The sequence below is a fragment of the Balaenoptera physalus genome, assembly GCF_965194825.1.
Source record: "Balaenoptera physalus genome assembly, chromosome: 3".
In the NCBI taxonomy this organism is placed as follows: domain Eukaryota; kingdom Metazoa; phylum Chordata; class Mammalia; order Artiodactyla; family Balaenopteridae; genus Balaenoptera; species Balaenoptera physalus.
The window spans coordinates 110,311,123-110,330,943 of NC_138890.1; the positions used below are offsets into that span (position 1 = coordinate 110,311,123).

The 19,821-nt window shown below is 35.8% G+C and overlaps 1 long non-coding RNA gene and 1 pseudogene across 2 annotated transcripts in view; one reads left to right on the top strand and one right to left on the bottom strand.

The window, feature by feature from the left end:
• LOC309659034 overlaps nt 1-19,821 on the top strand; it is a 99,578-nt gene that overhangs the window by 29,761 nt on the left and 49,996 nt on the right. The window lies entirely within an intron of this gene.
• LOC309659006 (non-histone chromosomal protein HMG-14 pseudogene) lies at nt 1,606-6,273 on the bottom strand (annotated as a pseudogene). Its single transcript has one exon. The product of its transcript is annotated as a non-histone chromosomal protein HMG-14 pseudogene (transcript).

Below are 19,821 nucleotides of genomic sequence, written 5' to 3' on the forward strand. Positions count from 1 at the left end.
ACTTCAATTTGGATTAAATAGGTAACTTAAATAAAATGACATGCCTGATTGTGAATAAAATTTTAATTGAAGTCTGGTACAAAAGTGAAAAAAATTACATGTATGCAAAAAAGAAAAGACATTTCTCTGTTAAAAGCAAATTATATTCTCAAAAGAAAACAGTGCCTATTCCTAATTTGAGGACATAATTTGTTTTTAATATATACTTTAGAGCAACTATTTATTGTTATATCAGTAGCACATATAAAGATGATAATGTCTCTAAACTTTAAAACTGAACAGAAGAATTTAAACATTCTTGTCTGAGGCCTTAATTTCTGTTGAAACACATAAAAATGGCCTGCAGGATTTTACATTCTTTGCTTTTTTTTCCCCCTTCAGTCATAAGTCTAGGAAATGAAAGTCCTTGAGAACTTTGAAGGTTAGGGAAGTAGTTTTAAAATACAAAATCCTAAATGGCTTCAACAGTCACTTATACTGAGAATAACTTCCATAAAGTTCTGATATATTTCTGACCATCAAGTTTCACATTTCAACCAGCCTTATATGCCTTTCCACTAGGATGTCTTGCCAGCACATTGATTTTAACAGGTCCCAAAATGAACTTTTAACACAGCTCCTCATCCAAACCTGGCCCTCTACTCTCATTTTTTTTTTTTTTTTTTTTTTTTTACCGTATTTCTGCAAATTGTACCACCTCCTAGGTATTGAGACTCAAAACCTTGGCATCATTTGTGTGAATGTATGTTTGTTTCATTTTTAACAGACTTTTTAAAAATTAATTTTTATTGGAGTATAGTTGATTTACAATATTGTGTTAGTTTCTGCTGTATAGCAAAGTGAATCAATTATACATACATCCACTCCCTTTTAGATTCTTTTCCCATATAGGTCATTACAGAGTATTGAGTAGAGTTCCCTGTGCTATACAGTAGGTTCTTATTAGTTATCTATTATATATATATATAATAGTGTGTATATGTCTATCCCAATCTCCCAATTTATCCTCCCCCCCCACCTTGGTAACCATAAGTTTGTTTTCCACACCTGTGACTCTATTTCTGTTTTGTAAATACGTTGATTTGTACCATTTTTTTTAGATTCCAGATATTAACGATACCATACAATATTTGTGTTTCTGTGTCTGACTTACTTCACTCAGTGTGACAATCTCTAGGTTCATCTGTGTTGCTACAAATGGCATTATTTCATTCTTTTTTATGGCTGAGTAATATTCCATTGTATATATGTACCACATCTTCTTTATCCATTCCTCTGTCGATGGACATTTAGGTTGCTTCCATGTCTTGGCTATTGTAAATAGTGCTGCAATGAACACTGGGGTTCATGTATCTTTTCAAATTATGGTTTTCTTTGCATATATGCCCAGGAGTGGGATTGCTGGATCATCTGGTAGCTCTATTTTTAGTCTTTTAAAGAACTTCCATACTGTTCTCCATAGTGGCTGTACCAATTTACATTCCCACCAATAGTGTAGGAGGGTTCCCTTTTCTCCACACCCTCCTCAGCATTTATTGTTTGTAGATTTTTTGATGATGGCCATTCTGACCAGTGTGAGGTGATACCTCATTATAGTTTTATTTAGATCTTCTGCCCATTTTTTGATTGGGGTGTTTGTTTTTTTTTGATATTGAGCTGCATGAGCTGTTTGTGTATTTTGGAGATTAATCCCCTGTCAGTCACTTTGTTTGCAAATAAATATTTTCTCCCATTCTATGGGTTGTCTTTTCTTTTTACCAGCTGAAGAATAAAAACCATATGATCATCTCAATAGATGCAGAAAAAGCTTTTGACAAAATTCAACACCCGTTTATGGTAAAAACCTCTCCAAAGTGGGCATAGAGGGAACCTACCTCAACATAATAAAGGCCATATACAACAAACCCACAGCAAACATCATTCTCAATGGTGAAAAACTGAAAGCATTTCCTCTAAGATCAGGAACAAGACAAGGAAGGATGTCCACTGTCACCACGTTTATTCAACATAGTTTTGGAAGTCCTAGCCACGGCAATCAGAGAAGAAAAAAGAAATAAAAGGAATCCAACTTGGAAAAGCAGAAGTACAACTGTCACTGTTTGCAGATGACATGATTCCATATATATAAAATCCTAAAGATGCTACCAGAAAATTACTAGAGCTCATTGGTGAATTGGGTAAAGTTGTAGGATACAAAATTAATACACAGAAATCTCTTGCATTCCTATACACTAACAACAAAAGATCAGAAAGAGAAATTAAGGAAAACACTCCCATTTACCATCACATCAAAAAGAATAAAATACCTAGGAATAAACCTACCTAAGGAGACAAAAGACCTGTACTCAGAAAACTATAAGATACTGATGAAAGAAATCAAAGATGACATAAACAGATGGAGAGATATATCATGTTGTTGGACTGGAAGAATCGATATTATAAAAATGACTATACTACCCAAGTAACCTACAGATTCAAAACAATCCCTACCAAATTACCAATAGCATTTTTCACAGAATTAGAACAAAAAATTTTACAATTTGTATGGAAACATAAAAGATCATGAATAACCAAAGCAATCTTGAGAAAGAAAAGTAGAGCTGGCAGAATTGGGCTCCCTGACTTCAGACTACACTACAAAGCTACAATAATCAAAACAGTGTGGTACTGGCACAAAGACAGAAATATAGATCAATGGAACAGGAGAGAAAGTCCAGAGATAAACTCAAACACCTGTGGCCACCTAATTTATGACAAAGGAGGCAAGAATGTACAATGGAAAAAAGACAGCCTCTTCAATAAGTGGTGCTGGGAAAACTGGACAGCTACATATAAAAATGAAATTAGAACATTCTCTAACACCATACACAAAAATAAACTTAAAATGGATTAAAGACCTAAATGTAAGACTGGATACTATTAAACTCTTAGAGGAAAACATAGGCAGAACACTCTCTGACATAAATTGCAGCAAGATATTTTTTGATCCACCTCCTAGAGTAATGAAAATAAAGACAAAAATAAACAAATGGGACCTAATTAAAGCTAAAAGCTTTTGCGTAGCAAAGGAAACCATAAACAAAATGAATAAACTTTATTTTTTAAACAACAATATTGATCAGAAGGTACAGAGGTTTCCCATTTTCCTTCTGTCACCACACGTGCATAGCCAAACCCATTATCAACATCTCCCACCAGAGAGGTACATTTGTTATAACCGATGAACCTGCATTGACACATCATTATCATGCAGTGTCTATAGTTTATATTATGGTTCACTCTTGGTTGTATATAGTAGGGATTTGAACAAATTTATAATGATGTGTATCCACCACCATAGTATCATACAGAGTAGTTTCACTGCTTGAAAATCCTCTGTGTTATGTCTATTCATCCCTCCATGCCTTGGCAACTGCTGATTTTTTTTTTTTTTCACTGTCTCCACAGTTTTTCCCTTTCATGTATGTTATTTGGTTGTAATCTTTCAATATATAGCCTTTACAAATTGGCTTCTTTCACTTAGTAATATGTATTTAAGTTTTCTCTGTGTCTTTTAATGGCTTGATAGCTCATTTTGTTTTAGTGCTGAATAATATTCCATGGTCTAGATGTACCACAGTTTTTCCTTTCACCTACTGAAGGTTGCTCCCAAGTTTTGACAATTATGGATAAAGCTGCTATAAACATATGTGTGCAGGTCTTTGTTTGGACATAAGTTTTCACTTCCTTTGGTTAAATACCAGGAAGCCCAACTGCTGGATCATAGGCATCATTTTCATAATTTAGTTTGTTGTTGAATGTTGAGTGAAAAAAGATGTAGATGATTCTATGCATGTTTATTTAAATGTACATTAGAGATATCAAATATTACAGATATAGATACATGAATTACATATATCAAACTCATGATAATTACTACTAGGAGGGGAGTGCAATGCAAACTTTAGTTTTATGTTATGCTTTAGGAAGATAAAAAATAAAAGATCAGTTCTAATGTGTTTTATATCTTTCTATTTTTTAATATAATTTTCCCAAAGCTAAAGAGTTATATATATATAAGTATATATGTGTATATATATATATATGTGTGTGTGTGTATATATATATATATATATATACACACACACACACACACATATACATATGTATATATATGTAAGACAACAGTGTCAAAGGATAAAAAACAGAAAAGGGAACGGAAGAATGGGAAAAGCTAGTTAATCCAGGACAGAGTTAGTATGCAAAGTATATAGCAAAAGGCCCTGTACAATGTAAACCATACAGTTGCCAAGTTCCTTCTCTGTAATTTGTTTGATCTTTACGGGTTGTCACCATTTCCACTTCCCCTATCCTGCTTTCCAACCTTATTTGTTATCTGGACAGTGGCACAAATGCTTCCAATAGATCACACTGTTTATAAATTCTCTTCAATCCATTTCAAGCTTTACATGATGCTGGATTATACTATTTTATATATTTTACAAGCCTAGATTACAAAAGGAATGAATATCTTACTTTTATCTAAATACTCAAGGCCTATGATGATCTGGCACATGCCCTCCTTCAATCCTTTTGTTTCTCCCACCTCTGTCCTTTTCAAAACTACTGCACATTGTTACCCAGATCCATCCTATGTTTTCTATTTTCTCTCTCGTTAGCTATCTACTGTCCTCAATCATGAATGCCTTGTCCTATGTCTCTGTATCAAGAGAATCTATCCATCTTTTACATTTTAAAGTTTAAAGTTCAATTCCGTTGCCACCTCATCTGTAGAATCTTTCTCAATTTCAAGTAATAGAAGTAAAAGCTCCCTTCTGGTTTTATATAAAAATTCATCTATAAGTTTAGTGCTTATCAGTGTCTGCTTCATAATGTAATTGTTAATATATGTAACTTACCTTTATTTTCTAGCATGTGAGTTCTTGGAGGATGGTTTTTGTATGGATATATACAATTTACCCTCCCTATTGGAAGGTGTGGAACCCAGGGATGCTGAGGGCCAACTGTACCACACCATTTTATATAAGGGACTTGAGCATCCGCGGAGTTTGCTCTCCATTGTGAGTCCTGGAACCAATCCCCTGCAGATACTGAGGGACAGCTGGACTTACATATCACCCACAATGCATAGTACAGTCTGTTGTATTTTTTTTTCTTTCATAATGAGATTTTATTGGTTGTTTTGAGGATCCGTACACAGACATTTCAATTTGAGCACAATTCTTAACATACATACCAAAAATCTAAAAAATCATGTAGTTGTGATTCTTTTCTGAAGTTATTCCAGTGACTTTCCAGCTTAAAATTTGGAGGCAAATTTTCCTTAACAGGACATCAAGTACCAATATCTTCAAATATTGATATGCTGTTACATCATAAGTCCCACTAATTCACAATTTAATATCATATACACTACATACTCAAATCGTCAATCATTCACAACACATTAACAAAGTTACTAGAAGAACTGGACTACCATGGCCAAAGATGTTACAGAGTGCACGAAATTCTGACAAGGAGAGCCAAGATCAAGGAGTGAGTCATTTGCTTTAGGATACAATTCTACCAAAAACAACATGGGAAGAGAAGTAATTTAAAATGTTCAAGACATTAAATGCACAACTGACTCCAAACTGCCATTTTAGTATGCTTTGTATTATAGGATATAAAAGCTACCCCCCCATCTATGGAATCTTAAACTGACACCCAAGACAATCAAAGCCTCCCGTATTCAATATCCCACTATTTTCTGTTTGTACCAAAAAATAAACAACTAGCAAATGATTTCACCTCTTAAAAATAAACATTTACACTTAAAAACTGGGATGAGGTGGGAATCCCTCCTTTTTAAAAATGTTTCTAGAGCTACTAAGAAACTTGCATTTACAAAATAGTTTATAAAAATATTCCTCTGGATTGTACAAGAAGGGAGACAGGGACCGCTGATAGGACCGGGTGTGTGGTATTAATCAGACTTGGCTTCTTTCTCTCCTGCTTCATCAGAGGCGGGGCTCTCCTCGTTTTTAGTTTCTCCGTTTTCTGTAGGTAGGTCTTAAGTCTGTTGGTTAGTCACTTCGGCCTGTTTTCCCTTTGCTCCCCTTTTCCCTTTTGTTTGCACTTTTTTGTCTGAAGATTTATGCTTTCCTGCCGCCTTGTTTGGCTTCTTTTCCACTTTTGCGGGAGCCGGTTGAGCGGGCAACCTCGCGGAGCTCCTCTTGGGCTCCTCGTTCACGGCGCCCTCGGCAGAGCTGACCTTGCTCTTGAGCATCCTGGTGGCCGCGGCGCGCCGAGAGCCTTCGCGAAGCTGGGCTGCTTGGCCGCTGCGGCTCCTCCCGCCGCCCGAGCTGCTGGGACCCGCCACGTTGTACTTATTAAGTGATCAAATATATGTTCATTACCCATAGCTTTCAGGAAATATTTCAGGATTTAGGCAAATGTCACGCTTTCCATAATGCCTTTTCCCGTGACAATCCAAGCAACATATTGAGTTCTGGTCCACAACAAAGTCCATTGACAGCCTTTCACATAGTGGAACTTTTGTACCCTTTTCTGCTCGTCAGTGTCGGTAAAGCCCTTCCTTGCCAATGACTAGAAATATATCAGTGACCGTGAAACTGAAAAAAGAAAGTGGGAAACTATCAACCCTTTTCTCCCAAGAGGCTTTTTGACCACCATGCACATTTGCCCATAGGGTCCCTAAAGACCATGAGTTGTGGTATGGTGCGACTTTCACCAAGCCAAAAAGCCCTACCTAGTTACATGTGGTTTTAGATTGTAGACACATTGTTTTCCCAGTAATTATGATGATCCTGTCATCTTCTCCGGTTTCCTTTGTAATTAAAAAAAAAAAATTCAAAACAGCCATTGGAAATTAGACATTTAGTCTGTGAACAGAGAGCACTGAGACTACCCACGTGTCCTCTGTTATCCTTCCCACATGTATATATAAGGTTATTTAAAAAGAATAATTTTGTTTAACTCATGTTCACCATCTGAGACATAAAACAACACTTAAGTCACTTCTCCGCTAGAATAGTTAGTAATGCATCCACTAACACAAATGTTTTTTTTATTTTTGTAAGGCACTACTCTGTGTGTCTCACAACAGCATGAATTAGGTAGGAGAGCAATGACATTGACAAATGGGGAAGATCACAAAAAGAGAGTTTAACTGACTTACCTCTGTTTATTAGTCGTAGCAAGGTTAAGAGAAAATACTGCCTTGCATTTTAATAACAATTATAGCGTCTGCTCAGTCTTTCGCTCTATTTTCTTTTTGATATGTTGTCTTGTCACTAGAATATAATCTCCTTAAGAGCAGAGATCATTTTTATCTTTCCCAAAGCGCTATGCACGTTGGATAATTCATTAATTTATTATATTAAGCATAATAAATATATTAAGCATGTATATTTCTCCCGTATTATCTTCAATTGACTAGGGAAGATAAGTGCTTCTTTGGCAGCTAATACAGAAATCTAGTATCCATGTCCCGACGTTATGTCAAAAATATCGCAAGGATTTATTTAAAAGGCTTGTATAGTTATTTTTGTTTGTTCACAAGTAAAAACATGTAAAGTTATGTGTATAAATCTATACAATATAAATAGAAAATCACCTTTACACCAAGTTATGTTTTGGGTTCACATAGGATAGTCGTTTTGTCTCTATGTAAAAATATATATTTCTACATTAAATTTGAATCACAATCTGTATATCATTTTGCAACCTACCTTTTTTTTTTTTAACATCTTTATTGGAGTATAATTGCTTTACAATGGTGTGTTAGTTTCTGCTTTATAACAAAGTGAATCAGTTATACATATACATATGTTCCCATATCTCTTCCCTCTTGCATCTCCCTCCCTCCCGCCCTCCCTATCCCACCCCTCTAGGTGGTCACAAAGCACTGAGCTTATCTCCCTGTGCTATGCGGCTGCTTCCCACTAGCTATCTATTTTACGTTTGGTAGTGTATATATGTCCATGCCACTCTCTCACTTTGTCACAGCTTACCCTTCCCCCCTCCCATATCCTCAAGTCCATTCTCTAGTAGGTCTGTGTCTTTATTCCCATCTTGCTCCTAGGTTCTTCATGACCTTTTTTTTTTTCTTTTCTTAGATTCCATATATATGTGTTAGCATATGGTATTTGTTTTTCTCTTTCTGACTTACTTCACTCTGTATGACAGACTCTAGGTTGATTCACCTCACTACAAATAACTCAATTTCGTTTCTTTTTATAGCTGAGTCATATTCCATTGTATATATGGGTGACATCTTCTTTACCCATTCATCTGTTGATGGACAGTTAGGTTGCTTCCATGTCCTGGCTATTGCAAATAGAGCTGCAATGAACATTGTGGTACATAAATATTTTTAAATTATGGTTTTCTCAGGGTATATGCCTAGTAGTGGGATTGTTGGGTCATATGGTAGTTCTATTTTTAGTTTTTTGAGGAACCTCCATACTGTTCTCCGTAGTGGCTGTATCAATCTACATTCCCACCAACAGTGCAAGAGGGTTCCCTTTTCTCCACACCCTCTCCAGCATTTATTGTTTGTAGATTTTTTGATGATGGCCATTCTGAGTGGTGTGAGGTGATACCTCATTGTAGTTTTGATTTGCATTTCTCTAATGATTAGTGATGTTGAGCATTCTTTCATGTGTTTGTTGGCAATCTGTATATGTTCTTTGGAGAAATGTCTATTTAGGTCTTCTGCCCATTTTTGGATTGGGTTGTTTGTTTTTTTGTTATTGAGCTGCATGAGCTGCTTGTAAATCTTGGAGATTAATCCTTTGTCAGTTGCTTCATTTGCAAATATTTTCTCCCATTCTGAGGGCTGTCTTTTCGTCTTGTTTATGGTTTCCTTTGCTGTGAAAAAGCTTTTAAGTTTCGTTAGGTCCCATTTGTTTATTTTTGTTTTTATTTCCATTTCTCTAGGAGGTGGGTCAAAAAGGATCTTGCTGTGATTTATGGCATAGAGTGTTCTGCCTATGTTTTCCTCTAAGAGTTTGATAGTGTCTGGCCTTACACTTAGGTCTTTAATCCATTTTGAGTTTATTTTTGTGTATGGTGTTAGGGAGTGTTCTAATTTCATACTTTTACATGTACCTGTCCAGTATTCCCAGCACCACTTATTGAAGAGGTTGTCTTTTCTCCACTGTATATTCTTGCCTCCTTTATCAAAGATAAGGTGACCATATGTGCATGGGTTTATCTCTGGGCTTTCTCTCCTGTTCCATTGATCTATATTTCTGTTTTTGTGCCAGTACCATACTGTCTTGATTACTATAGCTTTGTAATATAGTATGGAGTCCTGGAGCCTGATTCCTCCAGCTCCATTTTTCGTTCTCAAGATTGCTTTGGCTATTTGGGGTCTTTTGTGTTTCCATACAAATTGTGAAATTTTTTGTTCTAGTTCTGTGAAAAATGCCAGTGGTAGTTTGATAGGGATTGCATTGAATCTGTAGATTGCTTTGGGTAGTAGAGTCATTTTCACAATGTTGATTCCTCCAATCCAAGAACATGGTATATCTCTCCATCTATTTGTATCATCTTTAATTTCTTTCATCAGTGTCTCATAATTTTCTGCATACAGGTCTTTTGTCTCCTTAGGTATGCAACCTACCTTTTTACTTGTTCACCTAGTAATTTATAATCATTCTAACCTGCTATTATTATAGCAACATACTAACAAGGAAAGTATTTAAGGGTACCTATTGGAATACAGTTTCAGTTTGTACTTTTCTGACTAGTAATCAAGCAGAGTCAATTCATTCTATTTGCTTTTAATAAATAATTTTTCTACTTTGTAGCAGGATGGCACAACATTTTGGCAAGAATTAGTAAGAAATGAAAGTCTGGGATACACAATGCAAAATAAATCTGCCAGTATTTTAAAATAATTATAAAAGGTGATCAAAATAAAAGTTTTTAAAATTATGAAATAAATCACAGATTTGAAAACTTATATAATTATTTAAACTAGAAGTTCAGAAGTAAGATATTTTAAAAAGTTCATGATAAAATTAGTGAACTGTAAGAACTGAAGAAATTATCTAGAATACACCTCCAAAACCAGTGTCAGAAGATAGAGGATTTACAAAACTTGGAAGATAGATGAGATCTAACAAGTGAGGGAAAAGACATATTTTAGAGGTAACAGCTAAACATTTTCTGTTGAGAGACATGCACTCAAAATCAGCAAAAACAATGAATGCAAAAAGAATCAATAAAAAATAAATGTACACATCGATATATAATTTTTGTACTAACCACCAAAGACAAAGAAAAGACGTTAAAAGTGGCTAGAGGCAAATGATAAATTACCTATAAAGAGTTAACTGTTTAGGGGCTTCCCTGGTGGTGCAGTGGTTGAGAATCTGCCTGCTAATGCAGGGGACACGGGTTCGAGCCCTAGTCTGGGAGGATCCCACATGCCGCAGAGCAACTGGGCCCGTGAGCCACAACTACTGAGCCTGCGCATCTGGAGCCTGTGCTCCGCAACAAGAGAGGCTGCGACAGTGAGAGGCCCACGCATTGAGATGAAGAGTGGCCCCCGCTCACCGCAACTAGAGAAAGCCCTCACACAGAAATGAAGACCCAGCACAGCCAAATAAATAAATAAATAAATAAAATTTATTAAAAAAGGAAAAAAAAAAGAGTTAACTGTTTAGTTTACAATAACAGAAACAGAAATGAGAAGATAGTAGAATAATTTTTCAAAAGGCCAGGAGAAAATGTCCACTGGAAAGAAACTTCTAAAAAATCTTTAAAATTTTGAGTGAAATAGACAATTTTAGTAATACCAGAATGTAGAAAAGTTTAACAGCAATGAATCTCATTTTAAAAATCTTCAAAACTGTGCTTTTCAAGGAGTAGGAAAATAATTTAAAAGGAAGTTCTGACATACAAGAAAAATATGGCAAGTAAAGAAAGTGGTAAATACTTGGGTAAATCTAACCATATATTGACTACAAAATATAGCAATAAGAGTGACTAATATCTTAAAATAAAAAGGTAAAAAAAAGATAGAACTATGGTATTTGATTAAAAGGATATGTGAGTCAAGAAAAGGAGCACGATCAGAGACAGAGCTTTCTATAGTCCTTGAATTATTTACAAATATGAAAACTTTAATAAATTTATCCTGTGTTAAATAATGTATGGAATTAAAATACCAAAGATAACCTTTGAAAGAATAGAAACAGAATGTGTACCTTACAAATAAATTTGGGAGTAATATTATATTTTAAAAAAGTGTTTTAGTCAACCATAACTTAATAAAGCAGCTTTTTAAAAAAAGAATATTTTCAAAAAGGCCAAAGAAGGCTTGACAATGTGATAAAAATGATATTTTGGGTTATATCTATGATAGAATAGCTGATATCAAGCTAACCTCCCCACAGAAGATAACACAAGGTGAATATTAGATAAAAGAATAGATGATAGATTTATACATATATAAAATATATGGAATAGTATATTTGTATATATAATATATGTTTAAATGCATAAATTTAAATATAAACTATATATACTTTATTCAATATATGTATAACTTATGTTTATAAGTATTATATATCATATATACATGCATCCATATATGCATATATGTACATATATACATATAAGGAGAGGTTTAAAAATTATTAGGAAACAACCATGACAACCAGACCTAAGAGGCAAGAACAGGGAGAAAAACTCATTGATGTGAGCCTCAAATTCTCCTTGAGTTTTTCCCCTTGGAACCTATTTGAACTGAGGACATAAAAGCTAAAATGAAAGGATCACAATGGTATCACTAGCCTGAGGTAACTAAAAATTACACTTCAAAGTTATCAAGCATTCAGTATTTGAGGAATCAAAAACTCTGAGAATTTATGTGCAATTTTTCTTCAAGATATTTGTCAACTTCTAAACCAAATGATAACTTTAAAGGAAAAAGTAATAAAAGTTAAAAATAAACCTCTAAATAGGTATGGTCATAATAGAAATCATAATAAAAATTAGAAAATTCTCAAAATTGAATAATGAAAGCTTCATATATAAGAATCCAAGAGATGCAGCAAAAATGGTACTGCAGAAGACAATGCTAATTTAGGTGCTGTATTAGGGAAAAAATAATAGAGTTTAGAGGAGAAATTAATGAAATTAAAAATAAAGATAAAATAGAATTAACAAACCAGAAAGCTAGTTCTTTACAAAAACAAATTGTAGCAGCAAAGAGAATGCACCTCACATACCTCGACCTATGAGCATGTAATCTATCAATAGTAACAGCTGCTGTGCTCTGAAATCATCGTCTTGTTTACACCAAGACCACGGGCTTCTCCCAGTCAAAACTGGGATCATAATGCAAGCCTGATCCTGGGAGACGTGGGACTCCTCTTGTGGCAGACTTCAGCTCAGGGACTTTTCAAAGGCCTTGCCATGTCTGTTTTGATTGGATAGCTGTATAAGGCACTTTACCCAGCCTTTCCTCCATCTCTTCTCTTGCAATCAGACTTGCCTGTGGTCTGGTGGCTCTCTTAGATCTTCACCATCTTCCTCTCTATTTTCTCTTACACCAGCATTTCCCTTGATGAAACCTTTGCACATTTAATTCCATCTTGGTACCTACTCCTAGTAGAACCCAGGCTGATACATAAAAATAAAATAGCTATTCAGAAATTAATAAGAGAGAAAAGAAAGCACAAGTAAATATTAGAAATTAAGATATGACATAATTGTAGGCACAACACATTTCTAAAAGATAACAATTGTGGACAAATTTATACAAATAAAATTCTAGGTAAAAATCACAAAGTTCAGGGAAATATCACTAAAACTGGCTCGAGGAAGGTGGAGGGAAGACCTGATTAGCTGTAAGCAGTCAAGATATCAAATAGTTTTTAAAATCTATGCCAAAAAGGAAGAAAAACCGAAATAATTTTACTGAGAGTCCTGTCAAATATTCAGGAACAAGATAATCCCAGTGTTAGAAGAAATAGTCCAAAGGTTGAAAGTGGGGGACCAATGGGCAGAAAAAAATGCCAGGCATATGCAACAATATTACTATTATTTTGATGATAACTGTATTTTAAATTTAGATCTCATATATATTTTAAGTTAATTTTTGTGAAGGGTGTAAATTCTATGTCTAGATTCCCTTTTTTGTTTGTTTGTTTCTTGTGAATATCCAGTTGTTCCAGCACTATTTGTTGAAAAGATTATTTTTTCCTCGTTGTAATGTCTTTGTTAATCAGTTGACTGTATTTGAATCTATTTCCAGGCTCTCTGTTTTGTTTCACTGATCTATTTGTCTGTTCTTTTGCCCATACCACAATTTTTTTTTTTTGTAATTGTTCTTTTCTTTTGTTTTCATTTTAATTAATTAATTTATTTATTTTTGGCTGTGTTGGGTCTTCGTTTCTATGCGAGGGCTTTCTCCAGTTGCGGCAAGCGGGGACCACTCTTCATCGCGGTGCACGGGCCTCTCACTGTCGCCGCCTCTCTTGTTGCGGAGCACTGGCTCCAGACGCGCAGGCTCAGTGGTTGTGGCTCACGGGCCCAGCTGCTCCACGGCATGTGGGATCTTCCCAGACCAGGGCTCGAACCCGTGTCCCCTGCATTGGCAGGCAGATTCTCAACCACTGCGCCACCAGGGAAGCCCCCACAATTTCTTGATTACTGTAGCTTTAGAGTAATTCTTTAAGTTAGGAAGTGTCAGTCTTCTGACTTTGTTCTTCTTCAATGTTGTGCTGGCTCTCCTGGGTCCTTTGCAAACTGGAAAACTTTTAGAGATAACAGAGGAGAAAAATCTAGATGACCTCTTGGGTATGGCAAAGATTTTCTAGATATAACAACAAAGGCACGATCCATGAAACAAATAACTGATAAGCCAGACTTCAGTAAAATTCAAAACTTCTACTCTGCGAAATTCACAATCAAAAGAATAAAAAAAGAAGCCAAAGACTGGGAGAAAATATTTGCAAAGGACATATCTGATAAAGGACTATTATCCAAAATATGCAGAGAACACTTCAGACTCAATAATAAGAAAACAAGTAGCCCAAATAAAAAATGGGCCAAAGACCTTAACAGACACCTCACCAAAGAAGCTACATAGATGGCAAGTAAGTCTATGAAAAGATGCTCAACGTCATATGTGGTCAAGCAGATGTACATTAGAACAATATACCAATACACACCTATTAAAATGACCAAAATCCAGAACACTGACAACACCAAATGTTGGTGAGGATGAAGTGCCACAGGAACTCTCATTCACTGCTGATGAGAACCTCAGATGTTTTGGCACATAACTTTATGCAAAACTTTGCACTAAGAAATGACCAAATCTATCATTGCTTCTAGCAGCATAAGGCTGTGTCCCTAGGACGACCTGACCCCTCCGTTAAATGGCTGCCTGAGAAAGCTCAACACTGCCAGGAAAATGTGCTGTTCCTTCTAACCAACATCTGAGGATAGGTCCCTGACTTCCCTTTCCTACAGCATTTATTTAAAATGCCTTACAATTGTGAACATGTATCTTTAACAACTCAGAAGTATCTTTCTTAAGGACCTGAGAACCATTCCTTTGAAATGTAATCATCAGAAAGGATGGGGCCTCTTTTTCCCAGTGTCCCTGGGAGGGGTAGAATCCTAACTTCAATAACTGACAGCTGGCACACACAGCTGTCCTCATCTTATTTACACTGACCAACCCTCTGTACAGTAAGTCCCCTGCATATGAACCTTCAAGTTGTGAACTTTCAAAGATGTGAGAGTGCGTCCGCATGTCCAGTCACGTAAGTTAGTTCACGTGTCTGGCGTACATTGTCACGTGCATGCATCCTCTACAAGTAGTTGTGCTTTTGTATACTTTACTGTATAGCACGCTATAGAGTACAGTAGTACAGTATCTTTATTTCAAGCCCAGGATGTCCAGAAGCAAGTGTAAAAGCAGCGGTGATGTAGCTGGTACAGTACTACCCAGACATCACTGGATCATTTTTTCAAGAGGATAGAATTGAATCCAGCAAGGAACCAGAACCTGTGCCATCAATGTCAGGCGTGAGTGAAATTGCAGCTTGCCCTCCGTCTCCTATTGCTGACGATCCTTTGGCTCTACCATCTCCCACCTCCTCTCCCTCCTCCAGTCAGTAACTCTTTTGTCTGTTCACTCGATGCCAGCCCCTGTATGCCAGCTGTTATACTGTACTACTGTACTTTTCGAGGTACTGTACTGTAAGATTAAAAATGCTTTCTTTATTTTTTGTTTTTTTAATGTATTATTTGTGTGAAAAGTATCATGAATCTTGTACAGTACTGTGTAGCCGATTGTGTTAGCTGGGTACCTAGGCTAACTTTGTTAGACTTACAAATAAATTGGACTTATGAACGTGCTCTCGGAACGGAACTCGTTAGTATGTAGGGAACTTACTGTAACTTTTCACCTCTCTGACTCTATTAAGCTCCCCTTACCACCCGCCATCCTCCCTTTAAAATGCCCTATCACCTCTGCACAAATGGGAAAGGAGCTCAGCTCTCTACCCTACTATCAGTGCTTACTAAATAAAATTTGTTTTTACCAATTTAGCTAGCATCCAGCTGTGTTTATTTTTCACACTGGAAGTGCAAAATGGTACAGACACTTTGGAAGACATTTTGGCAATTTTTTTACAACAAACAAACTCTTACCATACAGTCCAGCAGCCATGCTCCTTGGTATTTACCCAAGTGAGTTGAAAACTTATATCCTCACAGAAACCTAAACCTGTGTAGGTTTTGGCAATTTATTTATTATTGCCAAAACTTGGGAGCAGGCAAGATATCCTTCAGCAGGTGAGTGATTAAATAAAGTGTGGCGCATCCAGACAATGGGATATTATTCAGTTCTAGAAGGAAATGAATTATCAAACCATAAAAAGACAGTGAAGAATTTTAAATACATATTAAGTGAAAGAAGCCAACCTGAAAAACCGATGTATTATGTGATTCCAACTAGATGACATTCTAGAAAAGGCTAAACTATAGATACAGCAAAGAGAACAGTGGTTGCCAAGGAGTAGAGGAGAGGAAGGGTTGGATAGGTAAAGCACAAGAATTTTAGAGTAGTGAAACATTTCTGTGTGATACTGTAGTGGTAGGCACATATCATGATAAATGTATTCAAACCCATAGAAATTACAGTACCAAGTGAACCTTAATGTAGACTGTGGACTCTGGGTGATGATGTGTCAATGTAAATTCATGGATTGTAACAAATGTACCACTTTGGTTCTGGATGTTAATAGTGAGAGAGGCTGTGTGTGTGTGTGTGTGTGTGTGTGTGTGTGTGAGTGTGAGAGAGAGAGAGAGAGAGAACTCTCTGTACTTTCCACTCAATTTTGATATAAAGCTAAAACTGCTCTAAAAATAAATTCTATTTAAAAATATTGTAAAGTGTGACAAATAATGTTATACCAATTAGAAGAAAAAACAATGTTGCCAATGAACTAAGATATAAGTGCTTTGATAGCACTTAGTTTTATTACTTATATAATTTTTTTTTAAATCAGAAGCTCTTGTGATATATCACTCTACTACCTTGCTATTAAAGAATACACAATAAAAATTGTAAAGGATTTCTGTCAGCTCCTCAGAATCTGCCTCAGTTGCAGAGGTTCAGTGGGATGAATGCTGTGCCCTCCCCAGATGAATGGGTGAGGCAGTGGTATGAAGGCACAGCCAACATGAGATTACAGTGCCACACCCTCTCCAGAGCCCCCACTGTGGTGGCCAAGACCTTGAGGGCTTGTATCACCATTCAGTTTCTGCTTTTGTCCAGTCCTCCTTTTTTTTTTCTCCTGGTCACAATTGTTGATCTCTGGTCACAGTTGTAAATAGCTTGTCTCCCAAAGTCTCTCTCATTTTCTCTCATTGTCTGCCTCCAGATGATATTTCCCTAAACAGTGTGCTGTTTAAATCATTTCTGTTTAATATAAATGTCTCAACACCTCATATAATGCACTTAAAAATGTGTCCTATTCAAGTGTAAAGGCACAATAAATGTATATTACATTATCTTACTCAGGCTTCCACCAGCTACTGGTATTTAAGTAGGACCTAGAAAAAGGATATCCAGTTTGATAGGTCTAGATGGAAGAGGGAAAGGTGATACAAGTGACGGTCAGCAAAGGCCAGGAGGTAGGAAGGTGCAATGACTATGAGGCAGTAGAAAGGAAGGCAGTTTTTCTGGAGAAGGATGCAACTGGAAAGGGAAATTGGGGCAAGAATAGATTGAAACGTGGAGGAAAGGCCATCAGAGAGTCAAGCTTGCAATAAGGCTTTTACTAAGTGCTCAGCTTCATGCCCAGGTACATGTTAAAAAGTTGCAGCTTGTATTTGACAAACCATTGTTAGCTTCCATTTAAAGTGGTAGGTGGTGTAAAATGTTTATTTAGAGCAGTTACCACTTGGTCAAACTAAATGCCCCCTAATCTATTGAAATTGAATCTTTTGTTTATATAGTGGGATTGTTATTATCTACCTTTTCCTTACCATATTTGCCAAATTATATACTAATCATCTATAGATATATTGCAAAGGTTCTTAAAAAAATAGTATCTAAAAATTAAGTCATTTACATTCTCCCACTTGATGGTCTTTAAAGCTCACAAAATATATTGTTAAAGTTATGTTTCAGATAGAGAGGAAGCAATAAATGTGAAATTACCTTTAGACAACTGAGCCACCTGGTGGATCTTGTACCTAAGAACTTGGCTTTCCTCCTTCAAATCATGTTTTCTTAAGGACCACAAAATTCTCAAAACCACCAGCAGATTTCTTAAAATTTACTTGACCAGAAAACAAAATCAAATTAAAGGGCAAACATGAAGTCAGTGAAACAAAGATAGCAATGCCTTCCCTTTGTTTTCCTTGGGCAAACATGCCATGAAATGAAAGATCCAGTATCTTTCTACACATTGACCCACACAGCCCTGCTACCTTGAAGGCAGCCACACCACACTCAGAACTGTTGAGGAAACGCTGCCAAAAGTGCAGAAGGCCTTGGCAGCGAAGAGCAACGTTTTGCGTATTTGTACTGTGCCCATCGCAGTGACAGCTGCTGAGACAGATTTCAAAGTCTTTTACACCGCCAGTTAGCCACGTATTTCTGTCCTTGGCACCTCTTTCAAGAATAGCAAATGCCAGCTGTTCCTTCTGGCCTCCGATGTGGTGCATAGAATTGCTTCTGCCCCCAAAATAAATAAATAAGAAATAAATAACAGCAACAGTAAGTAAAATCTAAGCTGAGACAGGGGATAACCAACCCAGAATTTCTATTTGCACTTCCAACTAGCACATCAATACTTTGGCTCATGCTTTATCCAAAACATCATGCCACTCCTAATCTTTCTTGAAAATACAAACAAAACTGAAAAAAAAAAATCTGCTAATAGCCTGAATGATGTGTTATTTGAGGGCTTGGAGGAATTTCAGTATGCTCCTTAAAGAGTGCCAGAAAATATCAATATCCTATAAATCTCAGTAGTCAGTGCAGTGGTTCCTATCCAAAACCTTGTTGGTTTCATAAAAGTTTTTAAAATACTATGACAATTATATAATAAAATCTAATTAATGGGGAAAAAGACTTCTTAAAATATTTGGGGCATGTGGGAAAGACCTAGATAAAGAAACCTGTTTATATATAGGTTCATTCTTATTCAACATAAACATAGCACTGATAAAAAATAGAGGATGGCATCATGTTTAATTAAACCTTAAAGTACTTATCTATTATTATAAGACCTCCATAAATACTTAATAAGCTTTCTAGTTCCCCTTTTATAAATTTTTTTCATACTTTTTATCTTTTTTATTTAAAACAGACTCATAAATACATTAGCATAACATTGAAAAAAATCTATTTTTACCGAACTCCTACAGTCTGTCAGTAAAAGAAGAAAAAATTAAGTTAAACTTTCCTGTTGGTTTTAAGTTCTGCATTGGAAGTGCATGTGTTTTTAATTATTTTGATAACATTTCATAAAAGACATTGCAATATTTGTTCAAATTAACATTTAAACTGATAAGCATTCTGAAGCTTTCCCATCTCTGATTATATAAGATTTTGGTACAATGCCTATCATTATATGTGAAGTGTTGGTCTTAAATTGAGAGGAAAATCAGGACATATTGTTTTTCATTTTTTCTAATTTTTGGTTATACTAAAGGAATATGTAAAATAAGGAGATTCAACTGATGAGCCAATGGCCCAGTAATATGAACAGCCCCTTAAGAAATGATTGTGCTACTCATTTAATATGTTTTAAACTTCATTCTAATTTAAGGTGGATTCAGGAAAGTAGGAGAATATATCATAATTCTTGTACACATGGGATTAAAATCACACTGTACATTTAAAAATCTACATAATATCTGAGTCATGACAAATATGTGCTTCTCATTCCAGCTACTTTCTACCAGGTTGTTACTCTTTCATGTTTTTACTTTTTCATAGAAATTAACCAGTTCTTTCAAAGGAGTCAAACATTCATCCAACACCCAATTTATTCTTTCTACTCTTTAAAACATTTATTCATTTCATACATAGGCTCTTCTTCTTTCCCTTCAGAATTGAAAGCTTGCCTGTTCCATCGTGTAATGGTTAGCACTCTGGACTCTGAAAGCTTGCCTGTTTCTCAATTTGATTTTATAAAATCTATCATGTTACATTTGAAAGGCAAAGGATTCTCCACCTAAGTCCTTTTATTCCCATCAATGATTTTTATATAGACACTGAAATGATTCCTCCTCTCTTTCATGTCCCCCAATCCAGCCTCCTCTCAA